Source organism: Ochotona curzoniae, unplaced genomic scaffold (genome assembly GCF_017591425.1).
Source record: "Ochotona curzoniae isolate NIBS_2020 unplaced genomic scaffold, NIBS_Ocur_1.0 contig_50, whole genome shotgun sequence".
NCBI classification, from domain to species: Eukaryota; Metazoa; Chordata; class Mammalia; order Lagomorpha; family Ochotonidae; genus Ochotona; species Ochotona curzoniae.
In genome coordinates, this window is record NW_024466446.1 from 9,647,003 (window position 1) to 9,668,739 (window position 21,737).

Sequence of the window (21,737 nt, forward strand, 5' to 3'; positions counted from 1 at the left end):
ATCCTTCAAGAAAATTCCAACAAAACTGATTCTTTCTGCTTGTTAGGTCTTTTCTTCCTCCATTTCCTGCATTCACTTCTCTTGTAATTCTGCCTGGTACTTTTGTTCTTCTATTTTTTTTTTTTTTTTGACACCCTGCCAGCTGGTTTTGGAGGTGGAGCAGATCTAGAAGGTGGAGGCACTCTAGAAGGCTGCCATCCTGTTGTGAACGTATCGTTTGCTGGTTTTACTGTGGGTAATGTTGATATGGTACTTGGTACGTAAATAACGCAGATCCTGTTGAACACCCGTGGAAGAACTGTTCATACACAAGGCAATGGGAGCAACCTGATAGTTAGCTCGGATGACCTGCTTGAGCTTCAAACGCTATCACCATGCAGACACGTGTTCCATTAACCCCTGTCATTTGAACACCCATCTCTCTGTTGGAAAGAACAGGGCCTCAACTGTAAAAATCGTTTCGGCCACCAGATTTCATGTAGTAGTGTTTCCAGTGGAACGTTCAGCACTTGGAGTTACAAACTTCTTCCCCTAAAATTCCCACAATAGAGGGACCCAACTTTTGGATTGCATGCCACGTCTCATTGAATACATCTGTAGTTTTCACTAACGAATAGCCCCCTTTACAGTAATCATTGGGATGGTTCTGGTTGACATCGGTGCACTCCTGGGTCTTCTCTGTTTCCGGCAGGAGGGAGTAGAGCATCAGGGCTAAGAGTCAGGTTGTCTATGAGCTTTGTCCTTCTAGGTCTTGGTCTGTGGCTCTCAGGCTCAGAGCATAACCACTTTCTGTTTCACAGTAAGACCGTTTACTGGCCAGGCACCCGAGTCAAATTTTAACTCCATTTGTTACAAACTTTATTTGAATGATATAGTTAAAGAGAGAGAGAAGGAAGCTTTCCACTTGCTGATTCATTTCCCAAGTAGCCACAACAACTGGGGCTGGGCCAGGCCAAAGCCAGAAGTCCAGAATAGAGTCCAGGTCTCCCACATGAGTATCAGGGGTCTACACACTTGGGCCATTCACTGCTTTTCCAGAAGCATCAACAGGGAGCTGGAGCAGAAGCCGAGCAAGCAGGAATAGAATCTGCATCCATTTAATAGCCAGTGTTGCAGGCAATGGCTTAACCCACAGTGCCACAACACCAGCTCTACTACAAACTTTTTTTAAGCATTCTCACACAAGGAAGTTATGAGAACATGAGAGATTTGATTATCCTGATTTAATCACTGCATACCACATACATGCATTGAATTATCACACTTTGCTCCATAAATATGTACAATTATCACATGTTAATTTAAGAGAATAATAGAATCCTTTTAAGTGCAACACATATCCTGTAGGATGGCCAAAACAAAAAAATGTAACATATCAGCGAGGAAACTGGTAGAAAAATCACAACCCCTTTCATTGCTGGCAGGGATGGCTCAGCTGTTTTGATGTGGAGCTCCTCAAGTGGCTAACTCCCATCCTACTAAGCAACTTCATTCCTTGGTAGATACCCAAGAGGAATGGAAACACAGGTTCACACAAAAACTCACGCACACTTAGAGCAGTGCCATTCGTCATGGCCAAAAGGTACAGAAAATGCAAACGGCCATCGGCTGACAAGCAGATGATGTCTTCTGCCCACTCGATGGGATATTATTTCACAATAAAAATGAATGAAGTACTGAGGCATCTACAACTAGGAACATTGTGGTCAGTGAAAAGCACGGGCCACGAACGGGGCACGCTGTGCGACTCCATTGACATGGCTTATCCTCAATAGGCAAATCTAGAGAGAACTTATATGCTATGCAGAGGTACTCCTAGATACAGAATGTTAATTGCTGCAGAGTTTCTTTTTGGGGTGATGGCTGCACCATTCTTTTTTTTTTAATTGCATTGCATTAGGTAACACAGTTTCATAGGTTCTGGGATTCCCCTCACCCCTCCCAACACCCTCCCCCCATGGTGGACTCCTCCACCTTGTTGCAGTATTATAGTTCAAATTCAGTTGAGATTCTTTCATTGTAAGCATATACCAAGCATAGAGTCCAGCATCTTATTGTCCAGATAAATTCAACGGTTTCTTGGGGAGATCATCTCTGGTCTGAAGGTAGAGCTGGCAGAGTATCATCCCGATCAATTAAAAGCCCCAACATAGCATCAGCAACAATTTACAATGTTATGGAATTAATTGACATGGTACTGAGTAACCAATATGTTAAAAAAAAAATGCAAGTTCTTAACCACATTCTGTGACTACTTCATTGACATTTCAATTTTAGTTTATATACAACCGGCTTCTCTACACCTTAAAATGGCTATAGGGTACCATTCAGCTGTCTCGTGCCTATTTTCATTTTAGTATTTAACGGTTTATAGAGAAGCAGCAGCATTCTTAAGGACCCTAACTCTTCTACTACATTCTAAATGGATCCATTTCCATAGTGCCTGGGTCATTTCAATGAAGTCTGAGTTCTTTTTAGTGATCGGGGACCACTTGGACAGACAGAAGCGGAGAGGATGTACAGGATGCAGAGCATCTTGAAGCAAAGACACACATGGGACCCAGACAACAGGAATCCCGTTAACGGGACAACATGTTAGAAACACAAAGCATCAGACACAGAGGCCCTCCGCTGAGCAGCAGAGATGTGTCGCCCCATCGGTGGCGGGGACCACGCGGATGTCACAGTCTCTCTGCAGCATGGCCTCCCTCCAAATAAACAGAGTCGTTTGTTTTCCAAAGCAAATGAGCGGGAGCTGCGAATAGATCTAACAGTCTTTCAGAAAAGAGGGGGCTTAGTAAAACAATCTCCCTATTAACAGGTACATTCCCCCAGTAGCTTCAAGTTTGTTTATTTTCCCTTTTCACAGCAGCCCACATTCTTCCAACATATGGGTAAACACCCCAACACCCTCTGCTTTGAGTGTGGCGCTCTGAAAGCAGCAGACACAAAGAAAGGCGAGGAAGCGATTTCACTCCCTGCCTTCTCTTTCTTGCCTGTCCCCGGTACTAACCCAAACTATATTGGCTCCATTTTCTCTTACTTCCCCTGTGAAATACCACGAGTCGTAAATATTGTAGCTGTCCCCTACACTCTGGCTGACATTTCATGCAAAATTCATTTTAGAGAACATCCACCTTTCGCTGATTTATAGCCGAGTGTTAAGGATCTTGGAAAGCGAAAGATTTGAAATATAACCAAACAAAGACCTCACCTTGTCAGTCACCGAGTGCTCTTTTTCCGGTGGGTGGTGGTGCTTCGGAGACTTATTGTTCTGAAATTAGAAACAGAACGGGACAAAATGTGTAGATTCTTTTGGAAGGATTTCATGGTCATTAGCTGAAAGATAGAAGCTCGCTCGCCCGCCCTGCCATCAACCCAGTGGACAAATATCTCAGTGTGCTGGTGAGGGGGACACTATTTTTGCAGGGGACTTTCCATCTCCTAAGGGAACCCCTACTTATCGTGAGACAAGACACAACCATGAGAAACTTGGTGGAAATTCACCCAAGTGTTGTTAAATAGAGTCAAAGTGCAAAGGCAGACGAGAAAAACAGACACAGAACCTGGAAACTAAAATTCAGTAACTCCTTGTTGCTGCTTCGCCTTCTGACCAAGCACCGCAGGCTTCCCTTCCAGAAGCAGATTCCTCAAGCTGATGCCATCTCTCACTGCATACAGACAGGAATGAAAAAGACCCTTTCTGTGCCCATCCACGGTTGCTCTTGACCCCCCAGTGTAACTTTCAGAGAAGCTGTCACATTCCCCAGAGCCCCCAAGGCCGTGTGGATGCAGGAGGGACATGTCCTCAAGTCCCTGCAGCAGGGACCCCACAGCAGCGCCGACACGACTTCCAAGTGGAATACAGCATTTGCAAAAAGCCAAGCGATGGTTCTATATCATAAACCAGAAGGGCACCTGGGAGAAGCTTCTGTCAGCAGCTAGTGCCCACTACTGCCCACTGAAAACCCTGCTAATGTCAGCATGAGATCTCCAGGAACGCTGGCCAGCCAGCAGAGGGGGAGTCGGCTGCTGTCATGGAGATGCTCCATGCCGCTGGCCACACCGCTCCTGGACCTTCACTAACCAGCTCCTGGCTGGAACCACAGCTCCGGGTGACCCCCACCCAAGGGCTGACCAACAGACCATGGGGCATCATATGTGAACCTGTCTACCACTGTTCCAGGAACCACAGAGTCCTCTGTCTTCCCATGCAACAACCAGGGAGCCTTCTCAGTGAGTCTGATGTGGCAACTTCCGGCTGGGAAGCTCTGTGCACGCAGGCGCCATCGCCTGTGACCACCCACAGGGGCACAGGCCTGATCGACATCTACAGAGAGCCTTACCAGAGTAAAAGACAAGGCAGGCGGGCCCGGTACAGTGGCCTAGCAGCTAAAGTCCTCACCTCGAACACGCAGGGATCCCATATGGGCTCCGGTTCTAATCTTGGCAGCCCTGCTTCCCATCCAGCTCCCTGCATGTGGCCTGGGAAAGCAGTCAAGGATGGCCCAAAGCCTTGGGACCCTGCACCCGTGTGGGAGACCCAGAAGAAGCTCCTGGCTCCTGGCTTCAGATCGGTGCAGCACCAGCCATTGAGGTCACTTGAGGAGTGAATCATCAGACACAAGTTTTTCCTCTCTGTCTCTCCTCCTCTCTGTGTATCTGATTTTGCAGTAAAAATAAATAAATAAATCTTTTTTTAAAAAAGACAAGGCAGGCTGCAATCCCGGGGGACTGAGCTCACAGCTCCTCCAGCTGAGGTCACACAGGGGTCTGGAGGCAGGCAAGTACCCTCTGTACCTTTTTTTTTAAAGATTTATTTATTTATTGGAAAGTCAGATACACGGAGAGGAGGAGAGACAGAGAGGAAGATCTTCCATCTGATGATTCACTCCCCAAGTGACTGCAACGGCTGATGCTATGCCGATCCGAAGCCAGGAGCCAGGAGTTCTTCCAGGTCTCCCACATGGGTGCAGGGTCCCAAGGTTTTGGGCCATCCTCGACTGCTTTCCCAGGCCACAAGCAGGGAGCTGGATGGGAAGTGGAACTGTCAGGATTAGAACCAGCACCCATATGGGATCCCGGGTCACGTTCAAGGCGAGGACTTTAGCTGCTAGGCCATGCTGCCGGGCCCTCCTCTATACCTTTTAAGCAGCCCCCCCCCCACTCAAGCTTGACTGGCACGGCCTGCCTCGGAAGCCAGGGCTTCTGCTCCCACTGCACAGACCCCCAGATGAGTAGGAACAGCCACTGTGCAGCGTGAGACCAGCCCGCAGAGTTTCTCGAATGAAACGGAAATGACGCGGATGGAAGACAAACACCGATTTCTCATTTTTTTTTCAAAAGTAGTTTTAAAACAGACATAACAAAATTCTATACAAGAAAAAGCTGTGTCACATAAGGAAACGTGGCTGGGTACGAAACACCCTTCAGGAGCAGCTGGCGGGAGACAACAGGAAGAATTCTATTTTCATGCATTTACACATTCACAGAAACGTAAGATTTTCTTTTTTATTTTTCATGATACAGTTTCTTAGGCTCAGGAAATTGCTCGCTCGCTCGCTCTCTCTCTCTCTCTCTCTCTCTCTCCCTTCCCCGCCCCACAATCATTTTCCCCTAAATTATCACAGCAGTGTAACTCTTCCACAACAGTCACAAGTCCATCATCCTGCTACTTAAATGTATCCTGACATTGAGAACCACAGATCTTGCTTAAGATGTTCAGAAACCTCTGACTCTGCTCTCATACAACCTTTGTAACCTTGACTCAACTGTCGCTTTAAATATTTAGCTATAAAAAAAAAAAACACTTGAACACCTGTGGTACAGATGCGCTTTCATTTCCCTACTAGAAAAACAATCGAGCAAATGTAAATAAATCACTTTGGTCTATCTCCCAGCAATAGCCCAGCTGCCTTCTTATTTGTCCCTGACTCGCCAGTAGATTCACCCAGGGAAGGTTCGGTGTGTCCCGCCCGGCCTGTTCCTCCTCCCATGCCATCTTCTCTCTCCTAGGAGACAAGAGAAAGGTCGCTATGCTGTGGTTGTCTCATGGAGATCCGAGGCAGCCACATCAGCATCCCTGTGCAATGTGTCAGAAGAGTTTAAGGGCTTAAGCCCCACCCCACACCAGAAACTTCGGATTCACCTCAAAAAAAAAAAAAATGTCTAGTTTCAGAATCCTTCCCAATGATGTCAGACCCACACTCGAGTCTGGAAACCACTGCTGTCCTAGAAGATCATCCCATCTGTCTAGAATCTTCTTTGTGGAGCGCACGCATTGCACAGCTGGCATTGTGGCACGGTGGGTGAAGCTGCCAACTGCGACACCAGCACTCCACAGCTGAGCGCTGGTTCGAGTCACAGCCGCTCTGCTCCCAAGCCAGCACCCCATTTACGTGCCTACAACAACAACACAGACGTTCCAAGGCTGTGGGCACCTGCCACCTAGCTGAGGGACCTGGAAGGAGCTCCAGCTTCCGGCTTCAGCCATGCCCAGACTGACATTAGCAACCATCTGGGCAACGAACAAGTAAATGAGAGAAGAATCTCTCTTTCTCTTTCCACCCCTCTTCTCTCTGTGTCCCTTGTTCTCTGTTGCTCTTCCTTTCAAATAAATACATGGAAAAACGGAATGGAAAGATCAGCTTATTTTCGCAATGTTATACTCTTTTGAAATCTGTGTGTGTGGTTTTCACAACACACACTTGCCAGCAACTGCTTCACGGAAAGTCAATTTGGTTTTGGAAATTTTGTTTGTACATGTAAAGCAGCTACAGACCCAGGTCGAAATCTCAAGATGCTGGGGTTATACGTGGTTAGGAGGATTGCTTTTCCCCTGTTTTTAAAATTTGGCCATTACCTACACTGGTACTGCAGGCATGCCAGAATCCCCCATCACGGGGGAACAAGCTGGTGTGTCATCAGGCACTCCCTCTGCAAGCAAAGACATGGAGGAGTCCTTTCAGTATGGTAACCTGGGCAACTTCCTGCCCAGCCGTGGGCTCAAGGAAGGAAAGAAGAAAGCAGTGCCTGCTCCATTCACAGGCGTCACCTAGTGGGCACTACTGAGAGGCAAGGAGCCCAGGAGGCAGCCAGCACTCACCAGACAGCCCACAGTGCAGCTGCAGCCACTGAGAGCTCGCTCTGCGTTGGCAGGGAAGAGCCACCACACCGACCACAGAGGGAGGTTGGGGCTTGAATCGGACAACGCTAAGCCATTCCAGCGTAAACTGGGAAGAAAGAGGAATGTACTTAGAGTACCGGATTTAAAAGCAAAACCCAAGTTCATCCTCTTCTGCCTTTGGGGCTGCAGACGCGAGAATCATCAAAGCAAAGGCAAGCATCTCTGGTCTGGCTCGCAGCCAGGTGATGCAGCCGTGGCTTTGTCTTGGCACTTGCCCTGTAAAAACCCCCCAGAACAGGCATTCTGCTTTGTTCTTAATGTCTTTAGGATACTGCAATTCCCCTAGGGTGCCCTGAAGCGGGTGTTAATCTGCGTACCTCCTGTGGTCCCTAAACTGTGGACTCCATTTTCTGCCTTCCACATCGCATTGGGTCTGTGGCTGGCTCCAGCTCCTGCCCGGATCTCCCATCATGAGCCACTGGGGTTATAAACTAGGCTTTAGGGCACCACTCAGACTCAACTCCAGTCTTTAGAAAAAGGACAGAAAATGCAAGGATGACAAAGTGGAATTCCGGGGCAGCCCTCGCCGAGGGAGAGGAGAGTTTCTGTGCTCTGAGATGTGCGCCTGTGGAGTGAGGATGTTTTCCGAGGGGCCACTGCTGCTGCTGTCGCCAAGCGTAGTCAGGTGGAACCTAGAGCTGCCATCTCATAGAACCAAATTTCATTTTTCAGGGCTTGCAAAAGTTCACGCTGCCTCCTGCAAATTCTGCCGGTTAGACCGTGAGTTGACGACTCCGTGTTGTGAAAAGGTTTTACTATATAAGGGGAAAGCAATTTAAAAAGCAAACTTTCCAAATGAGGAGGCTAAAGCATTGGGAATCTAAAAACCTGCCTTTGGAGAATGAGTTTTAGAAAAGACCAGGAGAAAACCTGAGCAGCAATTTGCCTCACACTGTAGTAAGGGGTACAGGCCTGGCACTGTGGCACAGCGGGATAAGCCACTGCCTGGGGCACTGCCATCTCTGATCAGAGAGTTGCTTCAAGTCCCTGCTAGGGAAAGCAGCCAAAGACAGCCCAAGTACCTAGGACCCTGTCACCCACTTGGGACATCACATGGGGTTTCTTGCTGTTCCTGGCTTCAGGCCAGCCCAGTCCTGGCCATTGCAGCCATTTAAGGAATAAACCAGCAGATGGAAGCTCTCGCTCTGCCTTTTAAATAAATAAAATAAGTCTTATAAAAACAAAAAGATCACAGACTTGGACCACAGGTAGAACTAAGTGCAAATTCCAGCTCTAGACTTAAGACAAAACAACGTTCTCTTTCTTAAATTATTCCTTTATTCCTGAAAGGAAGAGAATACTATTGAGAGCTGTTCAACTGATTTACTTTTAACTGCTAGATAATGAACAAAATAAATATTTTATCTCTTGCTAACTATTAGTTAAAAATAAATACTTGTATTCTCAGAATTATAGGTACCTCTGAAACGTGCTGTGCATGCTTCTCTATACCATGACCATGGGCTCACCTTACCCCCTGAAATCTGCATAACCACCCCAGGTGACCATCTGAGGAAGAGTCACTTGCTTTATCACTAACCCAGCAAAAGTCACAGAAGAAGTATCAAGGACAGGCCTCACATTCGTTTTGAACTCGCTCGTTTCTGGGGGCCTCATCGCTCGTGTGACATGGCACCTGATTCTGTTTAAGGGTCAGTGAGTGCTCTGCTTTCTGACCATTGACTCCTGGCTGCCAGCTGGACCAACCTGTTCCTGGATCTGGACTCTAGCCCAGCCACTCCCCCCGACCTGCGGACTCCAGGGAACACCTCTGGCCAACGTCCTATAATAATGTTCATTGGAGGAGGTAAGCTCTGCCCTCGGGCTGAGTGGATCGGGGGACAATCCAGGACAACCCCTAAAAGAGCAGTGTGAAGCCAGGGACAATAGGAGCTCAATATGCCCTCTCTGGGGCCTGCTAGAGTTATGACAGAGAAGAACTGGTCAAACTGCTACACCGAGAACATTGCCACATTTGTTCAACATGCATGAAGCAGTGTATGGCTATGCCGTATTTAGGATACTGTGGGGTTGTCCTTAAGCACATCAGAAATGGCTGTTCCCCATTTTTCTAAATTCACTCGCCCCATCTCTTGCTTCTCTCCTTCAGTCTCCCCCAAGACAACAACTTACTCCTGTGCCCTGGGCACCATTTACAAAGTACCATAGTCGAATGAAGCTCTCTGGCCCACACCAATGGAAGAGGCCTGAGCGCAGAGCCACAGGTCATGCCAAGGGAAGGAGGAGGCCTCGTCCATACCCGAGAGACATTCACGACATTCCAGAGATAAATTCTCAGTCCATTTCAACATGACCAAGACGGGACAGTATGGAGCTGATAGCTTATATAAGACCAATTACAGCCTTATTCTCTCACTCCCAATCCAGGAGCGCTGTGAAGACACAATGCAATATGCATCCCTACTTCCAAATCAAAGATGAATTCCCAATGAAATCGTTGGAAATATCTAGACAATGAGCTGATGGACTGTCTGACATCGTCTGCAATGTCAGGGCACACTTAAGTAACAGACTGATGGAATCATGACTCCTTATGAAGGACTATACTATTGAAATAATATGGGGAAAATCAGTCAAGGGGGTGGAATTTTGGGGGAAGGGGAGATCCCAGACACTATGGAATTGTACCATGAAATTCAAAATAAATAAATGAATATTCAAAACAAAAAGAAAAGAAAATTCTCAGGTCTGGCATGATAGCCTAGTGGCTCAATCCTTGCCTTCCATCTGCCAGGATCCCATATGGGTGCTGGTTCATGTCCTGGCAGCCCTGCTTCCCATCCATATCCCTGCTTATGGCCTGGGGAAGCAGTAGAGGATGGCCTAAGGCCTTGGGATCCTGCACCCACATGGGAGACTCAGAAGAAGCTCCCGGTTCTTGGCTTCCAATTGGCTCAGCTCCAGCCACTGCAGCCAGTTGGGGAGTGAACCAGCAGATAAAAGATCTTTCTCTCTCTTTCTCCTTCTCTGTAAATCTGCCTTTCCAAAATAAATAAATCTTATTAAAAAAAGAATTATTGTTTCAGAGTAAAGAATTCCCTAGTGCTATTGAAATTGTTCTAAAACAAACGCAGCTACGGGGTCTGAGTGACAACACAAAACACAAAAGCCCAGGGAACCTAACATCCAAGGGAGACGAAAATCTGCAAAACTCCTCCAAGGACTTGCAGTCAACCCACACTCTGAAAAGCTCTGGCTCCTAGTTATATTTGGCATTTGGTTACTCTCGTATTCTTCCTTGTATCCAATTTATTTTTCAAATGTTCACTTAGCTATATGTATTCTCAGCAAAACCATACAAAAACCTGAAAGGGAAAGAATAAGGACTAAAATAAACATGGAGACTGCTTTCACCCACGAATTTCTTCCATTCAGCAAGAGACGGATGAGTCCCCAGTGACACTGGTGCTTTCTGGCCCAATCTGCTGTCCTACACTCTCCCGGGAATGTTATAAATGGCCCATTATTCCCATATATATCCTCTTGTTGGGTGATCACCAAAAAAAAAAAAAAAAAAAAATCTTCTTAAAAGATTCCAAAGTTCCCTCCTTTAAGAAGTTTCAGATTTTTTTCACATTAAGAATTTAAATTTTTATTGATTTATAAAAACCAGAAGACCCCAGTTTAATGGCAATATAGAAAACAGCTATAAACAATGATTGGATAGAAAGAATGATCAGTTCGCCCATATAGAAGTTTCAGATCTTTAAAAATCGATCGAATCATTTTCTTTTTTATTTTTCAAAGGTTTTTTTTTATTATTATTATTTGAAAGGCAGATCCACAGAGAGGAGAGAAAGAAAGAGCTGCCCTTCGCTAGTTCACTCCCCACAAGGCCACAATGGCCAAAGCTGAGCTGAGCTGAAGTCAGGAGCTGCTTCCAGACCTCCCAGTGCAGATCCAGGGTCCTAAGACTTTTGGCCCATCCTCTACTGCTTTCCCAGATCATAAGCGGGAAGCCGGATGCGAAGCGGAGCAGCTGAGACAGGAGCTGGTGCCCATTTGGGATCCCAGCATGTGCAAGGCGAGGATTTGAGCTGCTGAGCTGTCATACCAGGCCCACAGCCATTTTCAATGCCTGAAACCTAAGCCATTTGTCCACTGGACAAACACAAAGCTTTACTGTTCTTGGCTGCCCAGCTCCTAGAGCCGACCCTACACCCTAGGCCCTTCCAAAACAACGTGCGGTCCTGGGATGAACAGTTAACCAACACCGTTAGTCAGAAGTGCAAAATTTCAAGGCCTCCACAGACCCACTTAATCAAAGCCTCACTTTTAGCAAGATTCTTCAGCTGATTTCTGCACACATGAATGCTTGACAATCATTCACTTGGACCACTGGGCTGGTAACCATGGAAAGGTTCAAATTAGTCACATTCATCTTTATATTCCGTGATCCTCTAAACCATTTGATATTCATTCAGAGTGTTAGTTCTTCTCCGTTACTGTAACAAATGACCACAAGCCATGGCTGTTATTTTAAATCAAATTTACCATAGACCCAAAATGGATTCCATGGGCCTAAAATCAAAACGTTTTGTCTCTTCTGGAGGCTGTTTCCCACTTGGCTTCTAGAACCCCCTTTCTCTATTTTTCACAGTCAACAGCACCACATTTCCAACTCACATCTCTCTCTCTGCCTCCACTTTTCCTCTCTCCTCTTTCTTCCAGCCCCTTCTCTCCTGTCTCTCTTTCCCTCTCTCCTCTTTTTTCCCTCTCTCTCCTCTGCCCTTCCTCCCTCCCTTCTATCCTCTCTGTATTTCTCTCTGCCCCCCTCCTCTACGTATCAGGACCCTTGTAACCGCTGTGTGCCAACAGAGATAATCCACAATAATCTCCCACATCAAAAATCACAAATGTCATCACATTTGCAAAGTCCCTTTTGCCACGTAAGGCAGCATATTCCTAGGTTCCGGGATCAACACATGCATATCTCTGAGCGGGTTGGGGCTCGACATGCTCATCTAGGACACCCAGTAAATGTCTGCAAGATTCGGTTCAGACTCATTCATTTTTTTTCTCCCCAAACGCCTACCTTCTTGAGAATGCCATTTCCCTTCTAGGCACTCACTGCTCTCTGCCCTGTCATTGTCTCCTCCTCACGGCTGGCACCTTCACCTGCCTGCTATTGTCACGTGCCAGCTCTGCTTTCCTCCCACTCCTGTGTGTTCTGCTCAGACTTGCCCACCAGCCACCTGACCTTTTAAAAGGTCCTTCTTTTGGCCATCTTCCCCAGAGTGCTTCTGCCTGCGCTACACCTGCCTGCTACCATCCTGTGGGCCCAAACACCACCCCTACTTCTTTCAAATCTTCCTGAATGGTCACTTTTTCAAAAACACCTTTAACAGTTACTTCCGGGAAAGACGTGATTTCATTTTCCACGCCCCTTTAAGTTACCAGAAAATATATAAAAAGAGAAATCATCAAGATATATTATTTCACATTTCCAAAGAGTCTCAGAAATACACATGTGCTTGACTTCATTAGTTCCTCAACTTCGTGGTGTGTGGACTGAAAGGATGAGAAAATCATTAACCCTGGCTGAGAACACATACTTAAGAAAACTTTCCACATGGTGACAGCCAAGATTCACTTTCAAGTTTAACCTCTGAGTGTGGGTTTTTTTTTTTTTTTCCGTAAGTCAGTCCATCTGACTTGTTTCACCACCACCTCGTGTCTAGAGACAAGCGGACACAGAAAACCCTGGGATTCTGATGGAGAAACTGAAACTCATACCCTATTCTCTATGTCAAGAAACTGCAGTGTGATGATTGGCTGCAAAAACGCAGCGGAGGGCCCGGCGCAGTGGCGCAGTGGTTAAGGTCCTCGCCTTGCACACCCAGGATCCCATATGGGCGCCGGTTCTAATCCCGGCAGCCCCACTTCCCTTCCAGCTCCCTGCCTGTGGCCCGGAAAAGCAGTCGAGGACGGCCCAAGGCTTTGGGAACCTGCACCTGAGTAGGAGACCCGGAAGAGGCTCCTGGCTTCAGATCGGCATGGCATTGGCCGTTGCGCTCACTTGGGGAGTGAATCATCGGACGGAAGATCTTCCTCTCTGTCTCTCCTCTCTGTATATCCGCCTTTCCAATAAAAAAATAATAAAAATAAAATCTTTAAAACAAAACGCAGGGGATAAAACTCCTGAGAGATACAAAGGGGAAAGGAGTCCCTGTTCTCACAGCTACAGATACGGCCAAGCCATCTCTCACAGTGACTCAAGGGAAACCAAGGGGCACAAATGGATAGAACTGTATCTGCCAGACACATTACTGTTGGTGACAGCAGCCACACACACACACACACACACACAGGGCGCATAACTGTAAACTAAGAACAGCAACTTCTCCCACGCGTGTGGGGTTCACTGCCTGACTCCGAAACATTAGGTACAGCGTTGACCATAACTACATTCCATGTTTCTAACGTAATCTGCATTTAGCTAGGTTTAGCAAGGTATCCAAACCAAATTTTTTTTGTAAAGCTAGGAATGGTTAAGAAGCAGCTCTGGGGCCCGGTGCGGTGGCGCAAGTGGTTGAGGTCCTCGCCTTGCACGCCCGGGATCCCATGTGGGCGCCGGTTCTAATTCCGGCAGCCCCGCTTCCCTTCCAGCTCCCTGCCTGTGGCCCGGGAAAGCAGTCGAGGACGGCCCAAGGCTTTGGGACCCTGCACCCGCGTGGGAGATCCGGAAGAGGCTCCTGGCTTCAGATCGGCATAGCATCGGCCGTTGCGCTCACTTAGGGAGTGAATCATCGGACGGAAGATCTTCCTCTCTGTCTCTCCTCTCTGTATATCCGCCTCTCCAATTAAAAAAAAAAAAGAAGCAGCTCTGAACATTGGTATTTCAGAAGAAAGCTGTTGAGAACTGGTGGGAAAGTTCTGCCTTCCTAATACAGATGTTGACCCCTCCTCCTGGCTGCTTCCTCCTCAAAGCTTCAGGGAAAACAGGTGTCATGGCTGGATCCACACACAACAGGGACAAGAAAATCACAGACATCAGTATATAAACCATGAAGGCCCCGAATCACTGACTTGCTACCGTCGAGACCACCGTTACACAAGAGGGAAAAAATAAAACACACTGAATGCTCGTGTGGGTATCATTACAGATGTTCATTGGGTGTATCTCTTCCTCTGAGCCAAAGAGGAATCTTGACAAATGGATAACTTCGTGGTTTCACAGTATGGTCCCTGGGACAGCTAGCATTATTTGTAGACATGAAACTCCTAGGGTCCACCCACAAGTCTCTGAGTCAGAAACTTCAAGGACAGATGCTGCAAGCTGTCATTTAACCAGCTCTGCAGGTGATTCAAGTGTGCAATGGAGGATTTTTTTTAATCTATTTATTTACTTGAAAAGCAGAGAGGCAAAGAAAGAGGGAGTGATAGTGCATTTTCTGGTTCACTCCCCAAAGGGCTGCCAGAGCTGGATCCATTTGAAGCCAGGGACCATGAGCTTCTTCTGTATCTCCTACATGGGTGAAGGGGCCCAAGCACTCGGCCAATCTGATACTGCTTTCCCAAGCTCGTTAGCAGGGAGCTGGAGCTGAGTTGGAGTAGCTAGGACTTGAACCTGTGTCCTTTTGGAATGCCAGCATTGCAAGTGGCAGCCTTATCCTCTATGCCACAGTGCTGGACCCTCCGGGTTACTTTTACCCCACACAGATACTTTCCATCCAGATGTAGGCGCTTATTCAAAAGAGCTACCATTTGAAGATAAAATCATATTATTAAGCACTCACACTCTGGTGTGCTGGTAATTGAAAACACTTTTGTTAACTTTCTGAAAGAAATTCCCATGTAAAAAAAAGACAACTCAAGCCATAGAATACCAACATACCTCCATTAGGATAGGTATGACAGCAAGAAAGCAAGAAAGCAAAGGAAGGAAGGAAGAAAGAGAGCAAGAGAGGAAAGAGAAAGGAAGGAAGGAAGGAAGGAAGGAAGGAAGGAAGGAATTGCAAAAAAATGACAAGCTGAGGGTGGGCATTGGGCCTTGAGCTTAGGGTGCCTGTCACCCCAACTCAGCCTCCTGCCAGTGTGCACCCTGAGCAGCAGGAGATGATGACCCTCTCCAGGACCCCAGTTTTGACCTAGCCCAGCCCTGGGCGTTGCAAACATTGAGGTAATGAATCAGCGGATACAAGATCTCTCAGCAGCTCTCCCTTTGTTGTTTCCTCCCTCCCTCTGAAATGAAAAGAAACCAACTTTCCTTAAAACGTTTTATCATATTATCAAACAGTGCCACTCTTTGGGGGAAATTACCCCGAAAAGAATTAAAAACGAGAACATAAATGGATATTTGTTCACTCGCATTTGTAGGGACATTCACAAGATCCCAGAGACAGACACAGGCCAAATGTCCACCGATGGCTGAATAAAGAACTGCCGTACATTTCACGCAATGAAACACGATCTCATCTCGAAAAGGAAGACAGTTATAGCACCTGCTACAACACTGAGGACATTATGTCCATGGAAATGAACCGGTAACAAAAGGATAAGCATCATACGACTTCCCAAACCCACTGAGACAAAGTAGGATGGCAGTGGCCACTGTCTGAAGAAAGGGAGGACAGAGTTACTGTCGGATGGGTGCAGAGTTTCAACTCTGCCAGCTCTGGAGACGGGCTATGAGGAAGGCAACCCAACCATGAGAACGCACTCAACACCAGTGAACTGGACAATGAAACATGGTTAAGGTGGTAAAGCTCACATCGTATTATTTTATTCTCATTTTTAATTGTTGGATAGGAAAGGGAGAGACACGCAAGGCAAGCACTCTCGTCTACTTATTCAGTAGATGGCTGTGGCTGGGCTGGGCCGAAGCCAGGAGTAAGAAACTCAATCCAGGCCTCCCTTAGGGCTGACAGGGACCCTGTTCCCCTGAGCCATCACCAATACCTCATGAGATCTGCACTTTCAAGATGCAGATCTGGAATCACGAGTCCAAACTAGGGACTGAACCCAAACACTCTAAGACTCCGGCATGCGGACGAGTGTCTTGACCACAAGACCAACCACCTGCCCCATCCCAATTTTTAATTGTATCTCAAAAAAATAAAATTTAAATACAACTCGAGAAACCTTTCATATCTGACAGGCACAGCATTAGAAAAAAATATCATCAAGATAACTTTGGGACCGTTCAAATACCATCCCAAAAGTTATTCGGAACTCTGTCCAAAACTTCAGAGCCCAGTCTGAGCTCAAACAAAACCAAGGCAATTTTTCAATCCCTCCAGGTGCAGGCTATTGAACAGGGCTGATTTCATATAGAATATTATACACGTTATGTTAGGAAGTGGAGTTGCAAGAGCCTTGACAAAATTGACTTGATTAGGCTTAGCTTACCCCATTTTGAAAATGCTAAAAAGCCTCTCATCACCAGCAAATGCTTACTTTCCCTGTAATAATGTCACTAAACCTACAAACAAGAGAAGGCTTCTACTGAGTGAATCTTGGCTCAAGTATGCCCTTTAGTGGTTCTGTTAACTCACATATGAAGATACAAGGTCAAATGTTGACTGCCAAAATTCATCACTGTTTTTGACAAACACCCACCCTTCTTAAATTTCCCCCATTTTCTCAATTCTAAAATAAATCCAAACTGACTGAAAATATATAAAAGCAATTCATACAACAGCCAAATATCCTTGATTCAGTTTCACTGATTTTTTTTTACCACACTGCCACATTAGCTTTCTCATTCTTCTATTATATACCTTTTGTTATTTTTTTTCTTTTCTTACATTTCAGAATGCCCCCTTTTCTACTTAATACTTCAATATGTATTTCTTAAGAATATGGACAATTTTCCCCAGCTGCAGGCAATGGCCTAGGTTGCCTTTTACCTAGGCAAATGCCACACAGCTAGAAGAAAAGCAGCCAATAGCTGGCGGGCATCCTGGGCCTGGTTAACGCCAAATCTGTGTCATCTATACCAGTGTGCCAGCATAGTCACCTATTCTAGTTTTTTATTTTATTTGTTTGTTTGTTTGTTTTAAAGACTGCAAATATCTGGGCAAACGGAGACTCAAAGGTGCACTGTGTCAGCCAACGGACCTGAGAAGCATTTACTCACCTTTAGAGTGGCAAGATCAACAGCATTTCAGAACCATCAAAACGGCTGGAGCAGAACCCTCGGACCATGCTCCACATCAGGAACCCTGGGATGATACTGGGTGGCCAGTCCCCACCTCCGGGTACTGAGGCGGTTGGGAGGCTGGGTGCAGCTTCTCCCCTTCTCCCCTCTTCCTCCAGTTACAGGAAGAAGAAAAAGAAAATTTGGAAACAATGACCTCACCCTCTTTCCCCTAACCCTCAACCCTTCCTGACCTAATCAACTATGTAAACATCATCAAAAATAAAATGAAATATTTTTTTTTAAAGAATATGGACTACTTAAGAAAATTTCAATACATGTCCAACTCAGGACAATTCACATAAATCTAATAGTTTTGTCTAATCCGCAGTCCACAATCCAGTTTGATCAACTGTACCAATCTTGTCTTTCCCTCTCCCCTGCCCAATCCTGTCAAGGGCTATGTGTTGGGTTTTACATGTTATAGCTTTTTAATTTCTTTAAATATGAAACAGTTTCTTGGTGTTTCCATAAAGGTCAGCTACTCTATAGAACAGAACTCAATATTGGATTTGACTGATGTTCCCTTACAATAAGACTCGGTTACAAGTTCTCTGCCAAGAATCCTACATAAAGCGATGTTATATCCTTCACAAAGCATCACCTGTACAGGCACACAAGTTCAAGTTGCTGATATTAATTTTTACGATTTGGTCACGGTGTTGTCCAAGTTCTTCATTGAGTATTTACTATCCTCTTCCCTTACACCTCATAAATAATGGACAGAGAAGCATTTGGAGACTATGAAAGCATCATGGTCCATATCAAAATGTACTCCCTAGAGGTGGCTGCCATTCATGACTCAGGCCTACACCAACCTGCTGCGATGGTTTTAAAATAGTGATGTTTCCAATGGCACACTCCTTCCATGGCCCTTGGTCAGCTTTCTAGCTCAAGAAAGTAACTTCCTTTCTCTCTTTTGATTTGCAAATTTTCTTACCACGGAGGATTTGCAGATTCTTAAATTTTATTTAATGAGCTAGAATGAATTGCTGTTCTTAACTTCTTTTGATATTCAAACTTTTCCGGATTTGGCCAGCCTGGAGCCTCTGGAAGCTGGTTCAAAAATCCTTTTTGACAGATTTCATTGCATTTTGTAAGGAGAGCTTTACTTTCTGAAATAGTAACATATTAAAAGTTCATCCTGGGCCCGGCACGGTGGCGCAAGTGGTTAAAGGTCCTCGCCTTGCACGCCCGGGATCCCATATGGGCGCCGGTTCTAATCCCGGCAGCCCTGCTTCCCTTCCAGCTCCCTGCCTGTGGCCTGGGAAAGCAGTCGAGGACGGCCCAAAGCTTTGGGACCCTGCGCCCATGTGGGAGACCCGGAAGAGGCTCCTGGTTTCAGATCGGCATAGCATTGGCCGTTGCACTCACTTGGGGAGTGAATCATCGGACGGAAGATCTTCCTCTCTGTCTCTCCTCTCTGTATATCCGCCTTTCCAATGAAAAAATAATAAAAATAAATCTTTAAAAAAAAAAAAGTTCATCCTTTTCTCAAAGGAGTTCTGGTTCATTCTCTCCCTAAATTTGTAGATGATCGGGGTGAAGCTTGTTTGGTTTTGATGGCTGGCTAGACTCAACTACTTGCAAATCTCTTTCAGATTGTCATCAGAAACCTGCTAAGAAACACGGAAAGGAAAATGTGAGGTTTAGAGACAGATGGAAGTTTTAGCAGTGCTTCTACCATCTGTTAGCTGCCAAACTTGAACAGGTGGTCTAACTTCATCAAGCCTTTGTCGCTTCATCTCCCAAATGGTGGGATTCATGTGCATGTCAGAGGGTGGCTCTGGGCTTTATGGGACACAACAATTTTTAAACTGCCCAGCTCCTATCCTGACACATAGTATATAACAAATGTAGGATGCTTTTTCTCTTAATCATTTCCTACACGAGGCGCATGACTCTGTTGCTCTCACAATCGCTTTGAGTGCCCTCAAGGAAGCCCTGCAGAACCACAGCCTGCCTGCCCCTGTACGTCAGTGGAATCACTCCACATTCTCCAATTCGCACTTGAGTCTAGGAGGACTCCTTGGCACGGGACAGACAAGGGGAACACTTGGTCGGGGTTCCTGGAACATGCAGATGAGCTTGGGAACACTGACATCTTTACTTTGGAATGTCATTCTGTACAAAGACAATGGATGTCTTTGCTTTGATTTAGACTTTAATTGACAGCATTTAATGGCATATTTTCCAGTTTTATTCCATAAAGGTCTAAGACTTTTTGTTAATACGTAGCTTTTTCTTAATATGTTAATGTTATTGTTTGTGTTATTTTTGTAAGTGCATCTGCCTTTCAAGGGTGTCATTTGTAGAGAATACTTCCGCGTTTTGATAAATGATTTTATAATAAGGTGGACCTATACATTCTAAGTTTGCTGACTCTTCTACTTTTTGTGTGGGGGGTACAGCTGCCTGAAATTATTTTACCTTTCCCATTGAATTTGTATTTTTCTAGTGTATTTTTCTAATCTATAGTATCTGTTCTTTCTCCTGATACTTTTTTTTTAAAGATTTATCTATTTATATTACAAAGTCAGATACACAGAGAGGAGGAGAGACAGAGAGGAAGATCTTCCGTCCGATGATTCACTCCCCAAGTGAGCGCAACGGCCAGTGCTGCGCCAATCCGAAGCTGGGAACCAGGAACCTCTTTCAGGTCTCCCACACGGGTGCAGGGTCCCAAAGCTTTGGGCCGTCCTCGACTGCTTTCCCAGGCCACAAGCAGGGAGCTGGATGGAATGTGGAGCAGCCAGGATTAGAACAGGCACCCACATGGGATCACGGCTCATTCAAGGTGAGGACTTTAGCCGCTAGGCCACAGCGCCGGGTCCTCTCCTGAAGCTTTGTTAAACAGAGAAATGGTAACAGTAATCCTTGCCTTACATTAAAAAATATACAAAGTTTCTCCCTTACATGTGATGTTTAATGCTGGATTTTGCTATGTAGCTTCTTTAAAGCCAAGGAGATTACCTCATATTCATAATACTTTATAGTCACTGAACTTTGTTAATAGCTTTCTTTGCATATTCTGAATCAAGATTTGTGTCCAGGCCCAGGGTGGTAGTCTAACAGCTGAAGTCCTCGCCTTACATGCACGGGGATCCTATATGATGGGTGCCGGTTTGCATCCCAGCAGCTCCACTTCCCATCCAGATCCCTGTTTGTGGCCTGGGATGGCAATAAAGGACGGTCCAAATCTTTGGGACCCTGCACTCACATGGGTGACCCAGAAGGAGCTCCTGGCTCCTGGCTTCGGATTGGCTCAGCTCTGGTCATTGCAACCACTTGGGGAGTTGTAGGAGGACAATTGATTGGGTGTGTAGGAAAACAATGCATTAAAGAGAGGATACTTGGAATCCTTGCCAGTGTGGAGCCAGAGCTAGTTCCAATCCTGCCCGGAAGGCCCCAGGAGCAGTCAATACAGAAATGAACCGGCGGGCCCAGCACAATAGCCTAGCAGTTAAAGTCCTCGCCTTGAACGTGCCGGGATCCCATACAGGTGCCTGTTCTAATCCCAGCGGCCCCGCTTCCCATCCAGCTCCCTGCTTGTGGCCTGGGAAAGCAGTCAAGAACGAGACCCTTGGGACCCTGTATCCATGTGGGAGACCTGGAAGAAGCCTCGGATTGGCTCAGCAGGTCCAGTCGTTGCGGCCGCTTGGGGAGTGAACCATTGGACAGAAGATCTTCTTCTCTGTCTCTCCTCCTCTCTGTATATCTGACTTTCTAATAAAATTTTTTTTAAAACCTTAAAAAAAGGAACAAGCAAGAAACTCCCTAGTCCTCGGGTTTAGATAAAAGATCAAAGAGGGGTGTTTCCTCCCCCAGGCCAGGGAACAGGAACGAACTGAGGGACAAACCATGTGTTAAGAGAACTTCCTCTTGCTGTTGAAACGGAAATGCCTCAAACCACGCCCCCCTCCTTGATGTCTACTTGCCCGCCTGTCTTTGAAAAGTCTGATGCTGTTGATAAACCCTGGCTATGACCATCGGTCAGGAGTCCACACGTGTGATTATCAGCTATGCGCACCAAGTCCATCGATGAAGGGCATCGAACAGAGAGTAAACCCAGCGGATGGAAGATCTTTCTGTCTCTCCTTCTCTCTGTAAAACTCTGACATTCCGATAAAAATACATCGTTAAAAGATTTGTGTCTTCCTAACCATCCCGCCACTGGCTCTAGGAAATAAAAGGGAAACGAGAGAAGGTGGGGTGATTAAGTATCTGTTTTATGCCAAGGAGTCCTTATATACTAAAGTGATAAGAAAATATGGACAATGGCAATCGACACCGGCATGCCAGCAGATGTTGTCTAGGGACCTACGTGCACAGACTGGTCATGGACCCCCAGGGAAGGCAGGTAGGGTCCCAGGCCAGCACACTCCCCTG

The 21,737-nt window shown here is 46.1% G+C and overlaps 1 long non-coding RNA gene across 1 annotated transcript; it reads right to left on the reverse strand.

Annotated features, from left to right (window-relative positions):
- Positions 1–2,323: 2,323 nt before the first annotated feature.
- On the reverse strand, positions 2,324–9,685 carry LOC121162000. The gene is made up of 3 exons (XR_005884745.1): positions 9,590–9,685; positions 3,388–3,393; positions 2,324–2,335 (listed from the first exon to the last, which is right to left on the reverse strand). It is a non-coding gene; the product is annotated as an uncharacterized LOC121162000 (long non-coding RNA).
- Positions 9,686–21,737: the final 12,052 nt, after the last annotated feature.